This window comes from Choloepus didactylus, chromosome 10, assembly GCF_015220235.1.
Source record: "Choloepus didactylus isolate mChoDid1 chromosome 10, mChoDid1.pri, whole genome shotgun sequence".
NCBI lineage: Eukaryota > Metazoa > Chordata > Mammalia > Pilosa > Megalonychidae > Choloepus > Choloepus didactylus.
Window position 1 is genome coordinate 107,419,249 of NC_051316.1, and position 23,380 is coordinate 107,442,628.

Genomic DNA, 23,380 nt, shown 5'->3' on the forward strand with positions numbered 1-23,380 from the left:
TACTGATCCATGCTACAACATGGATGAACATTGAAAACTGTATACTAAGTGAAAGAAGCCAGGCACAAAAGACCACATATTGTGTGATACTATTTATATGAAATGTCCAAAATAGGCAAACCTATGGAAGCATAAAGTAGGTTAGTGATTACCTTGGGCAGGGGCAGGGGATATGCATGCAGAATGATTGCTAATAGGTACAGGGTTTCTTTATGAGGTGATGAAAATGTTCTAAAATTAGATGTGCTGATTGTTTCACAGCTCTGTAAATATGCTACAAACCAGTAAATTGTGCACTTTGAATACTTGAATTTTTTGTCATGTGAATTATATTTTTATAATGCTGTTTTTTAAAAGAATAAATAACCTGAATTGTCTGATACCTATTAAAGAAATTGAGGTAATAGTTAAAAGCATTTCAACAAAGAAAACTCCAGGCCCAAATGACTTCACTTAGTGAATTCTACAGACTAGTGAAGAAATAAATAATTAAGATATACAATTTCTTCCAGAAAAAAGAGAGGAGGGAACACTTCTCAACTCATGTAATGGGCCACCATTATACTGATGATGAAACCAGACAAAGACATTATATGTAAAGAAAACTATAGACCAATATCCTTCATGAATATAAAAGCAAAATTCCTAAATATTACATTACCAAACTGAATCTAGCAATATATAAAAGAATAAAAAATCATGACCAAGTGGATTTATCTTGGATATGCCATGTTAGTTCAACATTTGAAAATCAATGTAATTCCCAATTATCAGGAGACTAAGGAAAAACATGATCATCTCAATAGATGCAGAAAAACCATATAACAAAAGTCAACATCCTTTTGTGATAAACATTCTCAGCAAACAAGGAATAGTAAAATGGTGCAGGCACTTTTACATTACCTTTATCATGTTCTTCAACATGATAAAGGGCATTTACACAGTATATATAGCTAATATCATGTGCTGATCTTGTAAGCTCACATCATATCAGCCATAAGATCAGAAATAAAGATACCTGCTCTAATCATACAATTCAATGTCATACTGTAAGTACTAGCCAGTGCAATCTTAGGGAAAAAATTTAAAAAATGATGATTGGAAAAAGAAATAAACTGTCTCTATTCACAGATGACTTGCTTACCTATAGAAATATCCCATGGAATACTACCAAAACTGCTGCTAGGACTAATAAATGAGTTTGGCAAGATCACAGGACACAAAAATCAATTCTATTTTGATAAATTAACAATAAGTAGTAATAAATTAAAAATTTTAGAAGCACTAATTGTAATAGCACCAAATAATTAAACAAGAATAAATTATAGAAAATATGTGTGAGATCTGTATATTAAAAATTACAAAACACTGAGAAAGAAATCAAAGAAAACCTAAATAAATGTAGAAATATATTGTGTGTGTGCATTGTGAGACTCAATATTTTTAAGATACCAACTTTCCACAAACTGATCTATAATTTCAAGGCCATCCCAATCAAAATCTCAGCAGAAATTTTGTAAAAATAGACAACTTCATTCTAAAATTTATATAGAAAGACCAAGTAGTTATAACCAAACAATTAACCACAAATAGTGGAAACAATTTTGGAGAAGAATAGAGTTGGAAAAATCATACTACTTTATTTCAAGACTTACTATATCGTGACAGCAATCAAGTCGGGGTGATATTGGAAAAACAATAGACATGTAAATCAATGGAACAGAATAGAAGGCCCAGAAATAGACATATATGATATGGTCATATGATTTTCAACAAGGTGTAAAAATTCAATGGAGAAATGATAGTCTTTTCAACACATGCATTAGGACAGTAGGATACACATGCTAAAAAATGATCCTTGACTGATACCTTGCACTATATATAAAAATTAACTCAAAATGGATCACAGACCAAAATGTAAACATGAAAACCATAAACCCTGTAGAATAAAACATAAAATAAAGTCTTTGTAGCCTTGGGTTAGACAAAAAGCTTCTTAAATATGAAAAAATATTGGTCAACTCAGAATTATGCATAGTGTATCAAGAACAATGGCAAAATAAAGCCAGTTTCAGATGAAAAATAATGAACAAAAACAGAAACTAAGAGAATTAGTCACCAGAACACCTGCATTTCAAGAACTGGTATAGGAAGTTATTTAGGCTGAAGGGAAATGGTACCAAATGGAGCTCCAGGAAGGAATAAAGAACATTAAATATGATAAATATGTGAGTAAACAAGAAGACTGATTTCCTCTTTTTTTTCATTTTTATTGAGATTGTTCAGATACCATACAATTATCCAAAGATCCAAAGTGTACAATCACTTGCCCCTGGGTACCTTCATACAGCTGTGCATCCATCACACTTAATTTTTGTTCAATTTTTAGAAACTTTTCATTATTCCAGACAAGAAACAAAGTGAACGATGAAAAAAGAAAAAAAGAAAAGGAAACTCTAATCCTCCCCTATCCCTAACCAACCCCCCTCAATTGTTGACTCTTAGTATTGATATAGTATGTTTGTTACTGTTTATGAAAAAATGTTGAAATACTACTAACTGTAGTATATAGTTTGTAATAGGTATATAGTTCTTCCCTATATGCCCCTCTATTATTAACTTCTAATTGTATTGTCATACATTTGTTCTGGTTCATGAAGTGATTTCTAGTATTTGTACAGTTGATCATGGACATTGCCCACCATAGGATTCAGTTTTATACATTTCCATCTTTTGACCTCCAACTTTCCTTCTGGTGACATATATGACTCTGAGCTTCCCCTTTCCACCTCATTCACACACCATTCGGCACTGTTAGTTATTCTCACATCTTGCTACCAACACCCCTGTTCATTTCCAAACATTTAAGTTCATCCTAATTGAACATTCTGCTCATACTAAGCAACCACTCCCCATTCTTAAGCCTCGTCCTATATCTTGGTACCTTATATTTCATGTCTATGAGTTTACATATTGTAATTAGTTCCTATCAGTGAGACCCTGCAATAATTGTCCTAATGTGTCTGGCTTATTTCACTCAGTATATTGCCCTCGAGGTTTTGTCATCAACCCATTTTTTTAATATGGTTTTGTTCACTCACCATACATTCCATCCCAAGTAAATAATCGATGGTTTTCTGCATGGTCATACATTTATGTGTTCACCACCTTCACCACTATCTATATAAGAGCATCTACATTTCTTCCACAAGGCAGGAGGGAGAGTCAAAGAAGGTAGAGAGGCAAAAGAAAGAGGAAAAAAAAAATGACAGCTAGGAAGCAGCAAAAGGAAAAATAACCTTAAATCAAAGTAGAATAAAGAATCAGACAATACCACCAATGTCAAGTGTCTAACATGCCTCCCCTCTTATCTGCATTCACCTTGGTATATCACCTTTGTTACATTAAAGGAAGCATAATACAATGATTCTATTAGTTAGAGTCTCTAGTTTATGTTGATTGCATCCCTCCCCCAATGCCTCCCCATTTTTAACACCTTGCAAGGTTGATGTTTGCTTGTTCTCCCTTGTAAAAGAACATATTTGTACATTTTATCACAATTGTTGAATACTCTAGATTTCACCAAGTTACACAGTCCCAGTCGTTATCTTTCCTCCTTTCTTGTGGTGTCTCACATGCTCCCCATCTTCCTCTCTCAACCATATTCATAGTTACCTTTGTTCAGTGTACTTACATTGTTGTGCTACCATCTCCCAAAATTGTGTTCCAAACCACACAGTCCTGTCTTCTGTCACCCTGTAGTGCTCCCTTTAGTATTTCCTGTAGGGCATGTGTCTTGTTCACAAAGTCTCTCATTGTCTTTTTGTCAGAAAATATTTTGAGCTCTCCCTCATATTCGAAGGACAGCTTTGCTGGATACAGGATTCTTGGTTGGTGGTTTTTCTCTTTCAGTATCTTAAATATATCACACCACTTCCTTCTTGCCTCCATGGTTTCTGCTGAGAGATCCGCACATAGTCTTATGAAGCTTCCTTTGTATGTAATGGATCGCTTTTCTCTTGTTGCTTTCAGGATTCTCTCTTTATCTTTGACATTTGATAATCTGATTATTAAGTGTCTTGACGTAGGCCTACACTTCTGTTTGGAGTACGCTGCGCTTCTTGGATCTGTAATTTTATGTCTTTCATAAGAGATGGGAAATTTTCATTAATTATTTCCTCTATTATTGCTTCTGCCCCCTTTCTCTTCTCTTCTCCTTCTGGGACACCAATGATACGTACATTATTGTACTTTGTTTCATCCTTGAGTTCCCAGAGACGTTGCTCATATTTTTTCATTCTTTTCTCCATCTGCTCCTTTGTGTGTAGGATTTCAGATGTTTTGTTCTCCAGTTCCTGAGTGTTTTCTTCTGCCTCTTGAGATCTGCTGTTGTATGTTTCCATTGTGTCTTTCATCTCTTGTGTTGTGCCTTTCATTTCCATAGATTCTACTAGTAGGTTTTTTGAACTTTTTATTTCTGCCGTATACATGTCCAGTGCTTCCTTTACAGCCTCTATCTCTTTTGCAATATCTTCTCTAAACTTTTTGAATTGATTTAGCATTAGTTGTTTAAATTCTTGTATCTCAGTTGAAGTGTACGTTTGTTCCTTTGACTGGGCCATAACTTTGTTTTTCTTAGTGTAAGTTGTAATTTTCTGTTGTCTAGGCATGGTTTCCTTGGTTATCCAAATCAGGTTTTCCCAGACCAGAACAGGCTCAGGTCCCAGAGGGAAGAAATATTCAGTATCTGGTTTCCCTGAGGGTGTGTCTTAGAAAATTGCTCCACCCTTTGACGCCTCGGGTCACTGTGCTTTTCTGCCCAGCCGGTGATGCCTGTTAGCCTATAATTCTTGACTGGTGTAAGGAGGTATGGCCGTGTTCCCCCAGACTCTGGGGTCTGGTTCTGAATCACTGATTTCCTCTTAATTTCTTTAAAAGACATATGACTCTTGAAAACAAAATTATAAAATTGTGTTATGGGTTTAAAATTTATGTAAATGTAATGCATATGACAACCATAGCATAAAGAATACAGTGGGGAGCCTAAATGATTCTATATGGTTGGCAGTTTTCATATTCTATGTGTATCGGTATAATATTTACCTTAAGCACGCCATGAGAAACTATGATTCGACATTTAATCCTTAGATAGAGGAAAAACAACCATTCATTTTACAACAGAGAAACCTGGTGACCACCACCTAAACCAAGTGATCAAAGGTAGCGACACTGATACTGGGACAAACTGACATCATGGAACTGCAGATCTGCATGGAGAACAAATTGCCTCTGTGATTTCCTGCCATAAAAGAGTAACCTGAATTTATTCACAGAGCAATATCAAGCAAATTCCAATTGAGGGACTTTTTACAGAATAATTGGCCTTTGTTCTTCAAAAATATCTAGGTCAAGAAAGACAAAGTCAGGCTGAGAAATTGCTCCTGATCAAAGGCAATGAAGACACATGGCAACTACCTGCAATGAACAATCCCTATTCAGATCCTGGACCAAGAAACACATAGCTATAAAGTGTTTATTTGTAACAGTTGTCAAAATTTTAATATGGATTATGAATTAGATAATAGTATTTATCTATGTTCAATGTCCTGATTTTGATAAATGTGCTGTGGTTATTGTGGTGGTTTTATGTTGTATATGTCCCAGAAGAGGCCATGTTCTTTTAATCTGTTCCTGTGGGTGCAGACTTATTGTAGGTATGACCTTTTGATTCAGTTATTTCAACTGAGATTCAACCCACCCCATTCAAGGGAGGTCTTAACCCTCCTATTGGAGCCCTTTATAGAGGATAAAGGCCACAGAGAAGCTAAGAGATAAAATTAAGAGAAGCTCATAGAGAAAAGCCCTAGAGAAGCAACCACTGGAACCAGAAGATGAAAGCAAGGAAACCTGGAAGAGAAGGATAAGCAGACACTGGCCGTGTGCCTTCCCATGTGACAGAGGTGTCCCAGATACCAGCAACCTTTCTTCAGAGACGGTATCATCCTGTTGATGCCTTAATCGGAACATTTTCACAGACTTAGAACTGTGAATTTGTAAGCTAATCCTTTTTGTTAAAGCCAACCTATTTCTGGTATATTGCATTCTGGCAGCTTTAGCAAACCAAAACAGTTATATACGTAAGTATCCTTGTTCTGAGGAAATACACTCAGAAACAATTAGGGAAAGGAAGCATGGTGTCTCCAATTAGTTTGAAATGGTTCAAAATGGAGAGAGACAGAGACAGAGACAGAGAGGAAGAGAGAGAGAGAGAGAGAGGAAGAGGATATGACAAATGGGATAAAACATAGTCATTGTTAAATCTGGCATTTGGGAGTTCCTTGTACTTTCTTTGCAGCTTTTCTATAAGTTTGAAATTATAGCAGACAAAAAAGTCATTTAAAAAACTGTAAAGAAAAAGAAAACAAGCAAAAACCAACAAAGAAACCAAAGGCAGAACAAAAAAAGCTGCAAGCCATGTTTTACCTAAGGATCCAGAATGCAACCTCTATGTACTTACATATCCTCAGTTTGCAGGAAAAAAAGAGAACTAGAGAATATGAGACCAGAAGTGTAAAGGACTCGTCACACAGCCAATCAGTGGCAGAGCCAGCTCTGACAAAGAGGCCTCCTGACTCCCTGTCCAGTATGTTTCTCTCCCTATATGCCATTATTACATTGCCAGATTTATTCTCTTTTGGTATTCTCCAGCTTGCTCTATTCCAAATATTCAATTCTGGAATGAGCAGTGGCATTTAAAAATGTGTGAAGAGTTTATTTGCCAATAAAAATTAATTTCCTAAATCCATTCATCTTGGTGCACATTTACAACCCAACAAAACCCACTAAATCTAATTGGAATCAGTATTTGACTCCTACATAAAATATTAGTTGCTGTCAGATTTCCGGGGCCTTTTTGATCAAGAAAACATTCCCTCCTAGGAATTTGGAGCCTGAGGAACTGGAGCCAAGTTGAGGAGATGCAAAACTGAAAGCTGCCAGTAACACATGCTACAGTTGTAGAGAACATTTTTAAGAGGACTGTTGTATGATATGGACTATTACATCTTTTCTTCTTCATAAATTTTTTGGTGTGTAGATGAGAACTCATATGCTGAAAGCACTTTGAACATTTTACCTACCTTGAAACAAATGTAGAGAGGCTCTAGAAGGAAGACATGGCTAGCCAGGGTGATTTTATTTGTCCTTGACTAGTCACTGAAATATGCAGAAGAAAAACAGAGGTTAATTTTGAGAATATTGGGGCTTCTCAAAATAGAATCCCATGTTCATAGAATTTTAATTTTTTTTATTGTGGTATCATGTATACAAACCAAAAGTGCCCATTTTAACCACTTTCAGGTGCTGTTCTAGTTTGCTCATGCTGCTAGAATGCAAAACACCAGAAATGGATTGGCTTTTTTAAAGGGGGTTTATTTGGTTACACAATTACAGTCTTAAGGCCATAAAGTGTCCAAGGTAATGCATCAACAGTCAGGTACCTTCACTGGAGGATGGCCAATGGAGTCCGGAAACCCTCTGTTAGCTGGGAAGGCACAGGGCTGGTGTCTGCTCCAAAGTTCTGGTTTCAAAATGGCTTTCTTCCAGGACATTCCTCGCTAGGCTGCAGTTACTCAAAAATGTCACTCTTAGTTGCACTTGGGGTGTTTGTCCTCTCTTAGCTTCTCCAGAGTAAGAGTCTGCTTTCAACAGCCATCTTCAAACTGTCTCTCATCTGCAGCTACTCTCTCAGCTTCTGCGCATTCTTCAAAGTGTCTCTCTTGGCTGTAGCAAGCTCGCTCCTTCTGTCTGATCTTATACAGTGTGCCAGTAATTTAGTTCAGACCCACCCAATGGGCAGGCCAACACCTCCATGGAAATTATCCAATCAGAGTTATCACCCACAGTTGGGTGGGGCACATCTCCATGGAAACACTCAAAGAATTTCAATCTAATTAACACTGATAGGTCTGCCCACACAAGATTACAACAAAGATAATGGATTTTGGGGGACATAATACATTCAAACTGGCACAGGTGCTCAATGTAAATAACTTCCGTAATACTTTGCAAAAGAAAGAGGATGTTTTCTAACATTTTCACCCCATCTTACTGAACCTTCCCATCTCTCAAGGTCCAATCCCATAATTTCTTTGAGGTGTTAAATGTGATATCATTTTTAAAAATGATTCAAGGTCTAGCCAGAATAAGGGCTTTCTCCAAATTGACATCAGTCTTGCCTTGCTCCTTTCCATGCATATTTGAAGTCAATAAATATTTTGAGTGCCCACTAAGGCCAAAGTACTGCCCTAGGTCTTCTTTATCACCCCTGGCTTCTCTATTTTGTCATCATGCTTATTTCCTTTACAGCACTAATTATAAGCTGTAGTTTATTTATTTTTAATTTGATTTTTGTCTGTATTCCCCATTAGAAGGCAGGCCTTCTTTGTTGCACCACTGCTCTATGCCCAGCATCCAGTCTCAGGCACGTCCTCGGGGCTTAGTAAGCCTTTGGTTAATGAAGGACTTCACTGAACATCTACAAGGAGCCAGACACTGTGAAGGATGTGCTATGGGACACTTCGCAATGAATCTTTATCATGGCCTGTCTGTGAAGTCAGGCAGTGCTGTGGTTAGAAAGACAGGCTTGAGGTTCCAACTTCCTGGAGCAAGATTAAGGCTGTGTACAAGCTGTAAAAAGTAGGGTGAGCTTTTCAAAACATTCTTCTGTGCCTCAATTTATTCATCTCTGTAAAATGGTAACAATAATAGTACCTTTCTCATGGAGTGATATGAACTTTACCTGAAATAGAACGAGTGGACAATAAATGTCAGCTCTTATAGAAAGAAAGGCATCAAATTCATAGATGAAGAAATTAGGACTCAAAGAGACTCAGTAACTTGTTCCAGGACACACCACCAGTGAGATGCAGAATGAATATTTGAACTTAGGTTGGTCTGATTGCTTGTGTTAACCTCTGCTTACTGCCCACTCTGCAACACAGTGAATACTGACCTCCAGCAGTTCAAGCAGGTCACGGTCTAGGGGCTGTCATGCACACACAGAAATTACACTGGCACAGGGCAAACTGGCCTCCATGCTGCAGAGAAGTTCACAGGGCTCTAGTGTGTAAGGCAGCAAGAAGATGGTGCTTCCAGAGCTTTCTGGAAGGGGGGGAGGGGTTGCACTGGGTCTGGAGAATCCTGTCAAATGTCTTTCTAAAATCCAAACTCTCTGCTTCCAAATCAGTCCCCAATCTATCAGTTTAGTAAACCTATCAAAAAAAGGAAATGAGACTCTCAGGGTAATGGCTTCCATGTGTTCTCTTTTTATGTGGTTGTAGGTTCCAAACCACATCTATAAGCAAATAAGCCGAATGAGGTCACTGCCATCTTTATTTGCTCATTTTTGTCCTTGCAGCTGGACACCATGTCCTGTCTGTCTACAGTGGCCTTGGGTGAGTAGATAGCAATGATTGCTCAGATTTATTAAGCCCCTGCTGTGTGTCAGGCATGGTTATAAGATCTTTACATGTAATAACTTGTTTACTCTTCATAACAATTCAGTTGGAGAGGTTCTAGTATTATCCCCATTAAAAAAAAAAAAAAAAGAAAAGGAGACATAGGAAATTGCAAAGATCACACAGCTGGAAAAGGAGAAACTGGGATGAAAACTCAGGCTTAACCCCCAAGTACTCTACTACCTCTTTGAGCTGCAGAATATTGTGGAGTATTAATATTCCAGGAGCAAAAAGCTGGGGCAAGTCTGGAGAAACTGAAGTTCCTTGAGAATTTCCATGGGTGGAACAACATCTCTTCTTCCTTTTGAGCCTTCCTTCCCTGACCTCAGTGCCCCAAGCAACAGGAAGTTGCCAGTTCATTGGGAGGGCCCAAGAAAGAGATGGACTTTATTTTATTCATAAGCTATTGCCTTAAATGTCTTCCTGCCTCCAATCTGACACTTTCCAATTCATCCTTTACTCTTCACTTGGGTTCTGGCAGGGAACAGTTGGCACACTCAAAAGGTGAATTAAAGAAGTTAATAAAGTATGAAGAGTGAAGCCATACATCTAGGCCTGAAGGGGCAAGAGGAGCGTTACCACAACATGGCTAGAGCTGTGGTTGTAGAGACAGCTGGACTTAAGAAAAGCTGTGGTCCAGCAGGGGAGAACAACTACTGTCAAAACCAGCACCAGCAGGGAGCAGGGGCTGAGTAGGGGGGTGGATACCCCAACCTCTTGCTTCTCCCATTCCCTGATCCCTGCCCGAAACCAGAGGACCAAGAGCCCACGTGATATAGTCAGTAAAAGCAAAGAATGGATCTGGAAAGATAAAAGGAGACTAACCAGCAAAGGTTATTTTTTTCCCCCAATTTTTTGCTGTTTCTTTACAAGCAGTATTCTAGCATCATATGTATATCTTTGCATACTGAGCTTTTAATTCTGTAAAACAGATTGGCAGTTGTGGGGCTGTCAGGTTAAAGGGTTTTGCAAATTTTATATGTTTACAGAGGCTTCCAAGAATAACTTTCCCAAAACACTGTGGCAAATTCACCACTGTGTGTACACCTTCCTCAGCAGTATTTTAAATGTGTTTATCAGACTGGAAGGAATTATTAGCTTACGGTTTTATTTTGCATTTCCTAGACGACTAGGGAGATTGAGCATGATTTCTTAAGTGTGTGACGATTATCATGTCTATGAATTTCCTGTTCATATTAAGGATGATTAGTACATGTATTGACATTCTTTATCTTATTTGTCTTCCTTCATTGTTTACATAGTCTTTGCCATATACAAGTCTTGTTTTTTATTGCTTTGTTTAGAGTCGAATTTCCAAAACATAAATCTGACATTTCAGTGACTGCCCTTTGCTTTCCAGATAAAGTTCACATTCCTTTGCTGACTTAAAGGGCCCTTTCTTGATATAGTCCCTGGGAAGCTCCCAGCATCATCGGTTGGCCCTTCCCAGGCACATGTGCATCTCAGGTACAGGAATCACACCTGACCTGCTCTGTTTTCACCCCCAGTGTATTTGCATATTGCATGTACTGTTTCTCTTCCTGAGATGCTTATCCTTACTTTCCTTCTTTGCTGATTAAAACTCCTGTCCTTCCTCAAAGATCAGTTAAACATTGTCTTCTCTCTGAAGCTATACTTGTCCCAGCCTTCCATCTTCCCAGACTGAGCTGCAGATGGCTGTCAGGCATGAGGGACTGGATTAAAGGCAAACCACGAAGAGTGTGCTGGGGGCAGGGATTACCTGAATGAGTAAGCTCCAGTGCCTGGGTCCCAGAAGCAAACAGCCTGGGGCAGAGTTGCATTGCCCACACTGAACACAGCCAGCATCAGCAACATATGAACAATACTCATTTTGATTTTTCCTACCAGCAGTTTTCCCAGAAAAGACTGTAGGAGGTGATTATGCCTGGAAAAGCTATACACCATTTGTCAAAGTCCCTCCATGGTGACTTCGGCTGGCAAGCTGCAACATTCTGAGGCCACTCCAGAGAATCATGGAACTGCAGTGAGGTGTCCTCCCAACCACCACCACCATATATTACATTTTCACATTCTGTGGCCCTGGGGAATCCCCCCATGACATAATGAATGAGACTTCACTGCACAGAGAAGCATTATTCTAATGCATCATTCGCTCAGCAGGCCCATTTCCCCATGGCATGATGTGTAAAAACATAGCCCTATTTTTTTTATCCCTATTGCGAAAACCTCCAATAATCTAATCCAAAAATTCCCTGCCATGTCTCCTTTAAAAAAGCTGATGCATGAGTGCTCAGAATCGCAGAGTAGTGTGATGTTCTTTCTAAAATAATTTAAATAAAAATTAATCTCCAAAAAAATCCCCCAAAGCTTGTTTTATATTGCACTTAAACCAGGATTTGAGAGGTGCCATTTCAGAGCACACAGTGAAAAAGAGCACAGTTCTCCAGGCAGAACCAGCTGAACAAATGACTTCACCACTCTGAGCTTCAGTTTCCTCATCTGTAAAATGGAGATAATAATGTCTATCTTGCAGGACAATGGCAACAAATGAAAGAGTGCATGTTTATATAGTGCCTAGAACAGTACATGACAAAATAGAAATAAATGGTACACAATTATTTCCTTTTGTTGTTTACCTAATCCTCACTTCCCCACTCATATGGATAAAGAAGGACACAAGAAAGTCGGGCCAACTTGTTTCTAGTCCCACTTCAGGAACTAACTAATTTTAGTTTTTTCAACTAAACTCTGTGCATTTCCAAGTATTTGAGGTGGCTCAATAATCAGCAAGTAAGATGACGTAGTGATGAAAGATTCACAAGAAAGTCAGGCCAACTTGTTTCTAGTCCCACTTCAGGAGCTAACTAATTTTAGTTTTTCATCTAAACTCTGTGCATTTCCAAATATTTGAGGTGGCTCAATAACCAGCAAGTAAGATGACTAGTGAAGAAAGATTCATGTAACTGAATCACATTCAACAAACTCTTTCTTGGCAAGAACACTGTCTTTCTTTGGGGAAACAAAATGATAAAGCACGTGGGTGAAGTGACGTTAATGGGCCTTCTGGGGAGACGGGGACTGCCAATGTTTTTGATGAGCACCTGATGGTCTATCATTTGGGATTGGATTTTGAAACGCAAAGGAAGATCTGAATTAATTAATTAATTAATCAATTTTATGAGGTGGTTTGTCATTGGTTTTTTTTAAAATTCAGTTTTATTGAGATATATTCATATGCCACACAATCATCCATGGTGTACAATCAACTGTTCACAGTACCATCATATAGTTATGCATTCATCACCCCAATCTATTTTTTAACATTTTCCTTACACCAGAAATAATCAGAATAAGAATAAAAAATAAAAGTAAAAAAGAGCACCCAAATCATCCCCCCCATTCCACCCTATTTTTCATTTAGTTTTTGTCCCCATTTTTCCACTCATCCATCCACACACTGGATAAAGGGAGTGCGATCCACAAGGTTTTCACAATCACACTGTCACTCCTTGTAAGCTACATTGCTATACAATAGTTTTCAAAAGTCAAGGCTACTGGGTTGGAGTTTGATAGTTTCAGGTATTTACTTCTAGCTATTCCAATACATTAAAACCTAAAAAATATTATCTATATAGTGTGTAAGAATGTCCACCAGAGTGACTTCTCAACTCTATTTGAAATCTCTCAGCCACTGAAGCTTTATTTCATTTCATTTCGCATCCCCCTTTTGGTCAAGAAGATGTTCACAATCCCACGATGCTGGGTCCAGATTCATCCCCGGGAGTCTTATCCTGGGTTGCCAGAGAGATTTACATCCCTGGGAGTCAGGTCCCATGTAGCGGGAAGGGCAATGAGATCACCTGCCGAGATGGCTTAGTTAGAGCGAGAGGGCCACATCTGAGCAACAAAGAGGCTCTCGGGGAAACTCTTAGGCACAGTTATAAGCAGGTTTACCTCTTGTTTGCAGTAACAAGCTTCATAGGGGCCAGCTCCAGGACAGAGGGCTCAGCATATCAAGCCATCAGTCCCCAATGTTTGTGAGAACATCGGCAACAATCCAGGTAAGGAAGTCCAACACCTCCGCATCCTCCCCCAGCTCCTCAGGAGGTCCCTGAATATATAATTTTATTCTCTGCCCAAATTACTTTGGGATATGTTGCTATTTTACTCTAACCTATACAGACCTACCGTAACTCACTTCCTATTCAAAGTTCCATGTAATTGTGGTGTATGAACAAACTGACTATAGAAGTTATATTGTTTAGAAAATATAGATCCTACACCAAATAAACATCTCTTCCCTTGGTCTCACATGGATGTTGAACTTTTAACACACAGTCAGTTTCAACCTTTACCCTTTGGCCTGATTTGCCCTAGTCTTAACCAGATCAGCTTCATTCATATCTGTAATTGAAGTCTGAACTATTTCTCAGTTTTGTTTTTTTTTTTTTTTTAATGGTTGCTGTATGCGTTAATACTGGCATTCATATCTGCTGAGTTCTAGCTCAGAGTTTTAGGTTTCACAGAGATACCCAGTGTTCCAGAGACCAATCAAGTCATACACAAAGGGATCAACATCTCAGTGTTTGGAGACAGCCATTACAATTCAGGAATAGATTTGACTGCTGTAAGAGCTTACAATCTAGGGACCATTACAATAATCATTTCCCTGTTAGACTGCGCTCTAAGATTCAATTCTGAGTTTACAAATTGTAGTTAGTCCATATTGGTGAGGCATTATAGTGTTTGCCTTTGTTTCTGGCATACTTCACTCAAAATGCTGTCTACAGGATCCATTTACCTTGTTGGGTATCTCATAACTTCACTCCTTCTTGTAGTTGCTCAATATTCCATTGTATGCATACACCACAGCTCACCATTCTGTTCCTCAGTCTATGTACCCTTAGGCCACCTCCACCCATTGCAAATCATGAGTACTGCCTCCATAAACACCAATGTGCAAATGTCCATTCATGTCTCTGCTATCAGATCTTCCAAGTACATACCCCATAATGCAGGACCTTATGGCCCCCACATACTTAGCTTCTTGTGGAACCACCACAGTGACCTCCAGAAAGGCTACAACATTCTGCCTCCTCATCAGCAGTAAATAGGTACATCCCTCTCTCCATTTTTTCTCCAGCACTTTTACCTCTATTTATATTTTTTCCTACAATCTTATAGAGATATATTCACATAACATACAACCATCCACAGTGTACGATCAGTTGTTCACAGCATCATCACATAGATGTACATTTATCACCACAGTCAGCACTTGAATATATTATTATGTAAAAGGTTTTTTTTGGTGAATAATAAAAAAGATAATAAAAATAAAATGTCATACAATACAATATAATAGTAAGGACAGAAAACAACAGCACTACCAAGAATCTCATATCCCTCCCTATATCTCCCTCCCATACATATTTAACTTTGGTATATTGCCTTTGTTACATTTAATGGACGCATATTACAATGTTACTGTTCACCATAGACTCCAGTTTGCTTTGATTATGTTTTTTCCCAAATACCATCCCTTTTTCAACACTCTGCATGTTGACATTCATTTGTTCTCCCACATGTGAGAATATTTTTATATTTGTACATTTAACAACAGTCGTTGGCCACTCCAGTTTTTGCCAGGTTATACAGTCCCAGTCTTCATCATCTATCTTTACCTCTGGTGTCGTACATTCCTGTTCCACCTCTTTCAGCTTTACTCACAGACATCTTTGTTCAGTGTACTTACAATATTGCACTACCATCACACAGTATTATGCTATCTATTTCTGGATCTATGCAATCAATCCTGCTGAACATTCTGTAGTCCTTCAGCATCAAATGCCTGATCTCTACCTCTTTCTATCTCCTGGTAGCCTGTGTTATCAGCTTTTAACTCTCAAAGTTTGCTCATTAATGTTAGTTCATATTAGTGAGACCATACAGTATTTGTCCTTTTGTTCCTGGCTAACTTCAGTCGACAGACGTCCTCAAGGTTCATCCACATTATTATATGTTCCATGTCTTTACTCTGTCTTACAGCTGCATAATATTCCATCATGTGTATATACCAGTTTGTTTATCCATTTGTCCATTGATGGACATTTGGGCTGCTTCCATCTCTTGGCAATCATGAATAATGCTGTAATAAGCATTGGTTTACAAATGTCCATTTGTGTCTTAACTTTCAGTTCCTTTGAGTATATACCTAGCAATGGAATAGCTGGGTCATATGGAAAATCTATACTTAGCTTCCTGAGGAACCTCCACACTGTCTTCCAGAGTGGTTGCACCATTCTACATTCCTACCAGCAATGAATAAGTGTGCCTCTTTCTCCACATCCTCTCCAGCACTTGTAATTTTCTGTTTTTTGGATAATAGCCATTCTGGTAGGTGTGAGATGATATCTCACTGTAGTTTTGATTTGCATTTCCCTTATAGCCAGTGAAGTTGAGCATTTCTTCATGTTTTTGAGCCATTTGTATTTCTTCTTCAGAAGAGTGTCTGTCCATGTCTTTTGCCCATTTTTCAATTGGGTTGTTTGTCTTCCTATTGCTGAGTTATAGGATTGTTTTATATATTTGGGATATTAAACCTTTATCTGATACGTTGTTTCCAAATATTGTCTCCCATTGTGTAGGCTGCCTTTTTACTTTTCTAACAAAGTCCTTTGATGTACAAAAGTGTTTAATTTTGCGGAGATCTCATTTGTCTATTTGTTCTTTGGTTGCTCGCGCTTTCAGTGTAAGGTCTAGGAAACCACCTCCTATCACAAGATCTTTAAGATATTGCCCTACATTTTCTCCTAAAAGTCTTATGGTCTTAGCACTTATGTTTAGGTCTTTGATCCATTTCAAGTTAATTTTTGTATAAGGTGTGAGAAAGGGGTCCTCTTTCATTCTTTTGGAAATGGATATCCAGTTCTCCAAACACCATTTATTGAAGAGGCTGCTCTATCCCAGTTGCTTTGGCTTGATGGCCTTATCAAAGATCAATTTTCTGTAGATGTGAGAGTCTATTTCTGAACACTCAATTTGATTCCATTGGTCGGTATCTCTTATGCCAGTACCATGCTATTTTGAGCACTGTAGCTTTGTAATATGCTTCAAAGGCAGGTAATGTGAGACCTCCCACTTCGTTCTTCCTTCTCAAGATATTTTTGGCTATTCAGGGCACCTTGCCCTTCCAGATAAATTTGGTTATTGGTTTTTCTATTTCTGCAAAGTAAGTTGTTGGGATTTTAATTGTTATTGCATTGAATCTATAAATCAGTTTAGGTAGAGTTGACATCTTAATTATATTTAGTCTTCCAGTCCATGAACACGTTATGTTCTCCATTTTTTTTTCAGTCCTGTTTGATTTCTTTTAGCAGTTTCTTGTAGTTTTCTTTGTATAGGTCTTTTGTGGGCTTCATTAAGTTTATTCCTAAATACTTGATTCTTTTGGTTGCTATTGCAAATGGGATTTTTAAAAATTTCTTCCTCTTGTTGCACATTACTTGTGATAAGAACACTACAGATATTTGCATGTTGATCTTGTAGCCTGCCACTTTGCTGTATTCATTGATTAGCTCTAATAGCTTTGCTGTAGATTTTTCTGGATTTTCTACATATAGAATCATGTCATCTGCAAACAGTGAAAGTTTTACTACTTCCTCTCCAGTTTGGATGCCTTTTATTTCCTTTCTTCCCTAATTGCTCTAGCTAGAACTTCCAGCACAATGTTGAATAACAATGGTGACAGTGGGCATCCCTGTATTGTTCCTGATCTTAGAGGGAAAGCTTTCAGTCTCTCCCTATTGAGTATGATGTTAGCTGTGGGTTTTTCATATATTGCCTTTATCATATTCAGAAAATTCCCTTCTATTCCTATCCTTTGAAGTGTTTTCATCAAGAAAGGATGTTGAATTTTGCCAAATGCCTTTTCTGCATCAATCAAGAAGACCATGTGGTTCTTCTGCTTTGATTTCTTGATGTGATGTGTTACATTAATTGATTTTCTTGTGTTGAACCAGCCTTGCATACCTGGAATAAGCCCCAATTGGTTGTGGTGTATAATTCTTTTAAAGTGCCACTGGATTTGATTTGCAAGTATTTTGTTGAGGATTTTTGCATCTATATTCATTAAAGAAATTGTTCCATGATTTTCTTTTTCTGTAGTATCTTTGTCTGATTTTGGTATTAGAGTGATGTTGGCTTCATAGAATGAGTTGGGTAGCTTTCCCTCCTCTTAAATTTTTTTGATGTTTGAACAGGATTGGTACTAATTCTTTCTTGAATGCTTGGTAAAATTCACATGTGGAGCCATCTGGTCCCGGGCTTTTCTTTTTTGGGGAGCTTTTTGATGACTGACTCAATCTCTTTACTTGTGATTGGTTTGTTGAGGTCATCAATTTCTTCTCAGGTCAATGTTGGTTGTTTATGCTTTTCTAGGAAGTTGTCCATTTCATGTAAGTTGTCTAGTTTATTAGCATATAGTTGCTCATAGTATCTTCTCATTATCTCTTATTTCTACAGGGTCAGCAGTTATGTTTCCTTTCCTATTTCTAATTGCATTTATTTGCGACTATTCTCTCTCTCTCTCTCTCTCTCTCTCTCTCTCTCTCTCTCTCTCTCTCTCTCTCTCTCTCTCTCTCTCTCTTTCTTTCTCTTTTGTTAGCCTAGCTAAAGGTCCATCAATTGTGTTGACTTTCTTGAAGAACCAGCTTCTGGTTTTGTTGATTCTTTCTATTGTTTTCCTGTTCTCAGTTTCATTTATTTCTTCTCTGATCTTTGCTATTTCTTTCCTTCTGTTTGCTTTGGGGTTAGTTTGCTATTCTTTCTCTAGCTCCTCCAGGTGGAGAGTTAATTCCTCAATTTTTGCTCTTTCTTCTCTTTTAATATAGGCCTTTATGTCAATAAATTTCCTTCTCAGCACTGCCTTTGCTGCATCTCACAAGTTTTGATATGTTTTGTTTTCATTGTCATTTGCCTTGAGGTATTTACTAATTTCTCTTGTAATTTCTTCCTTTACCCACTGGTTTGCCAACAGTGTGTTGTTTAGTCTCCATATATTTGTGAATTTTACAATCTTTTGCCTGTTATTTATTTCCAATTTCATTCTGTTATGATCTGAGAAAGTGCTTTCTATAATATCAATATTTTTAAATTTGTTGAGACTTGCTTTGTGACCCAACTTGTGGTCTATCCTAGAGAATGTTCCATGAGCACTTGAGAAAAACTTGTATCCTGCTATTGTCGGATGTAGTGTTCTATAAATGTCTGCCAAGTCTAGTTCATTTATCCTACAATTCAATATCTCTGTTTCCTTATTGATCTTCTGTCTAGATGTTCTATTCATTGATGAGAGCAGTGTATTGAAGTCTCCAACTATTACTGTGGAGTTATCCACTTCTCCTTTCAGTGTTCACAGTGTTTGCCTCATGAATTTTGGGGCACTCTGGCTTGGTGCATAAATATTTATGGTTGTTGTGTTTTCTTGATGAATTGACACTTTTATTAATATATAGTGTCCTTCTTTGTCTCTTTTGTTTTATTTTTGAAGTCTACTTTGTCTGATATTAATATAGCTACTCCCACTTTTTTTCTGGTTGCTGTTTCCATGAAATATTTTCTCCAACCTTTCACTTTCAGTCTATTTTTGTCCTTGTGTCTAAAGTGAGTTTCTATTAGATGGCGTATTGATGGGTCCTGTTTTTTAATCCATTCTGCCAGTCTGTGTCTTTTTATAGGGGAGTTTTATCCATTAACATTTAGTGTTATTACTGTAAGGACAGTACTTTCTTCTACCATTTTGTCTTTTGGATTTTATATGTCACTTGTTATTTTTTCCTCTCTCTCTTTATACCCTTCCTGATAATCTTCATTTCTATACTCTTCTCCAAACCTCTTTCTCCTGTCTTTTCCTATCAGCCTGTAGTACTCCCTTTAGTATTTCTTGTAGTGCTGGTCTCTTATTCACAAACTCTATCAGTGTCTGTCTGTCTGGAAATATTTTAATCTCCCTCATTTTTGAAGGACAGTTTTGCCGGATATAGAATTCTTGGTTGGTAGTTCTTCTCTTTCAGTATCTTAAATATATCATGCCACTGTCTTCTTGCTTCCATAGTTTCTTCAGAGAAATCTGTACATGGTCTTATCAAGCATCCCTTGTATGTGATGGATTGCTTTTCTCTTGTTGCTTTCACAATTCTCTCTTTGTCTTTGACATTGGACAATCTGATCAGTACATGTCCTGGAGTAGGTCTATTGGGGTGTATTCTGTTTGGGGTGCGCTGTGTTTCTTGAATCTGTAATTTTCTGTCTTTTATAAGAGTTGGGAAATTTTCAGTGATTATTTCTTCTATTATTCTTTCTGCCCCTTTTCCCCTCTCTTCTCCCTCTGGGACACCCATAACACATATATTATTGTGCTTCATTTTGTCACTTAGTTCCCTAAGACCCTGCTCATATTTTTCCGTTCTTTTCATCATCTGTTCTTTTGTGTGTTTGAATTCAAAGCTCTGGTCTTCCAGTTCACTGATCCTTTCTTCTGCCTGTTCAAATCTACTGTTATATCCCTCCATTGTCTTTTTCATCTCCTCCATTATGCCCTTCATTCCCATAAGTTCTGCCATTTGTTTTTTCAAGTTTATGTATTCTTCTTTATGGTCATCCAGTGTCTTCCTTATATCCTTCATCTCTTTTGCTATATCTTCCCTCAGTTCATTGACTTGATTTTTGAATTGATTTGGGAAATTTGTTTGAAAATCTTTAATTAGTTCTTCCTTCAGTTCATTGAATTGATTTAGCATTAGTTGTCTCAACTCCTATATCTCTGTTGAACTATTAGTTTGTTCCTTCGGCTGGTCCATATTTTCATGTTTCCTGGTATGGCTTGTTTTCTTGAGCTGTCTAGGCATCTGACTTTCTTGATTAGTTTATTCTGGAGCTCATTTTCACTCTTTTACCTAGGGTTTTCCTGTTGTTTGGCTCTGTTCTCTAACCTCTGTTTAGTTCAGCTTATTCTAGACCTCTAACTTAGGTTGTGTTTAGTTGATCAGAGGTTTTCACCTCTTGTTTTTCTGTTTCTTGCCCTGCCTCTATTTAGCCTTTTTGTGTGAGGGTCTCCTCAGATATGGTCAACCCAAGTCAGGTTTTCCCAGTCCGGAGAGGCCCAGGGCTAAGGAGGAGCATATGAAGTTTCCTTAAGAATGAGACCCTCCTGTAAGGCCTTTAGACTCTGTGCTTTTCCTATGCTGTCCGGCAGGTGGCACTTGCCGGCCTGCAGCTCCTGCACCAGTTTAAGGATGTGTGGTGCCTTTAGTTCTCCTGGTGACCCTGACCCTGTTGGGGGTGTGGCTGACTGAAGCTGGTTTCTGAATTCCAACCCCTGGGGTCTGAGTTCCCCAAAGGAGGGCTGCCACTGGAGCTGGGCCATGTCCCCCTTTCTTGGAAAGTTATGGTCTTTAGCAGATTTTCTCCACCAATAGACTTATTGCTTTGTCTCTCAGAGCTATCTTAACTCTACTCTTGCCTGGGCCCAAGTTTAAAGTCTTTGAGGCTTTCTGTAATGGGCTTCTTAAAAATAGAGAGAGAAAAAGATTAAAAAGGAAAAAAAAAAAGAAAAAAGAAAAAAGAAAAAGAAGGGCCCAGTATGGACTATTTACAGTCCTTGAGGTTCTGATGGGCTATTGAAATGCTAAAAGACAAAGAGTTGAGGGTGATTAAGGAACAATCAAGAAAGCAGAGGCACAAGGCCTTTCAGAGAAGGGCCCTGGTTCTCTGGATTTGCATATGCACCTGATTCTGTTTGAGCCTGTCCCTTCTCCCTATGTGTTCACCCCACCTCGAAAAGTCTCCGTTTTTATTACTATTATTATTATTATTATTTTGCTGTTTTTGCTAGCCCTATCTCCTCTCCACCAGGGTGACTGCTCCCAGATTCTCTGGTGTCTGGTCTCAGTTTATCTATGGTTGGAGTTTTTGTTCAGCAGTCTGAGTTTGTTATTCAGTGCTACAACTGCAGTTCTCCTTCCTGGTTCCCTCTCCCTTGGGATTGTGCCTGGCAGGGAGGGGCTTGGGCCCCCTGGCTGTGAGAACTTACAGATTTCGCTGATCTCAGCTGCTCCAAGCGTTTGTGAGTGTTGTATGAAGTATGTCCAAACTCAAATTCCTCTTCGGTGTCTGGTCCATGCAGTTCCTGGCTTTCTACCAACTGCCCCAGAGGAGTAACTAAAACCCACACCTCACCACTCCTTCATCTTGCCCCCTGAATTTATTTTTAATAATACAAAAGTGAGCAGATAGAAATTCAACTGGTGACTGTAATTGGGGGGAAATCAGGTGAGGAGAGAGTTTGGAAAGGTATTTGCTACTTGGAAAATAGATCAGAAAGAAAAATATCCTAGTAGTGACCTGGAGGAAAAAGGACTTGGAGGAGAACAGAACTTTAATAAGAACTTTAAATTGTTTGCCACATATGTCTCTATATTAGCTTCCACTGTGAGATCTTCAGTAAAGTCTACATTGCCCTTTAAAGATTTGGAGCAAGGGGATTCTTTGGGGAACTCTATCCTGTGCTCAAGTCTGCATCTAGTTTGGTATAGGGACAAAATAGACATTGTTGGCACAGATGCAGTAGCTGGATGAGTAGTGGATGGCTGATACATAAATTGTGAACTTCAACACAAATGTACTGTACTCACACTCCTTCTCAGTAACTGTGCTTAGAGATTCAATTGTGAAGGAAAAAAACATGGTGAGGAATGATAAAACATTCAAGGTGCTACAAGACAGGAAGGTGGTACATCCTAATGACATATAGGTGAGGGAGTAATTTATTCTGCATGGTAGCAATGGTGTAGGGAAAGCTACAGAATAGAAGATTTTATTAATACCTTAAAAGATGTGTAAGAACTGATAGGGTGGATAAAACAAGCCTGGCAGAGGTAACAGCTGGAACAAAAGCTGAGGCTCAAAAATGTAGTGTAGTCTCTGGTGTGACTGAAGAAATGAGTACAAGAAGGAAGAGTGAAGGGCTGGAAGCGGAGATGAGGCTAAATCTCAAAGGATTATTTTCAGTTTACTTCTCTGACTTGGTAGGTTCTGAGAAAACAAAATTCTTTTGAAGTTAGTTCCTTACTCCATTCTTTTAGGCAAAAAGAGTAAGCTTTTTTTTTTTAAATTCAGTTTTATTGAAATATATTCACAAACCATACAGTCATCCATGGTATACAATCAACTGTTCACAGTATGATCATATAGTTATGCGTTCATCACCACAATCTATTTCTGAACATTTTCCTTACATCAGAAAGAATCAGAATAAGAATAAAAAATAAAAGTGAAAAGAGAATACCCAAACCATCCCCCCATCCCACCCTATTTGTCATTTAGTTTTTACTCCCATTTTTCTACTGATTTTTTTTCAATTTTTTAACTTTGTTTATCAAAAAATTAAAAACAAACAGGCAAACAACAACCAAAAAAACCCCACAACATTTCAAACAAAGCAATGGATTAAGGAAAACAAATAACCTAAAATAACTACTTTGCTTCCAATATGTTCCTACCATACCCCAAGAAAATTAACAACCCCTAAGAAAACAAAGGAATAAGAGAAAAAAAAAACCTAAAATAACTCTATTGCTTCCAACATGATCTTACTATATCCAAGAAAGTTTACAAACCACAATCATTCCTGAGCATTCCCATAACATTGAGATTACCCTAGATAGTTTATCTGTTCTTATTAGATTATCATTCCCCCTCCACTAATTGGTATCTCTAGGTCCCCTACATTCTACAGTATAAAACACTGTACATTTTTCACAGAACTCACATTAGTGGTAACATACAATATCTCTCTTTTTGTGCCTGGCTTATTTTGCTCA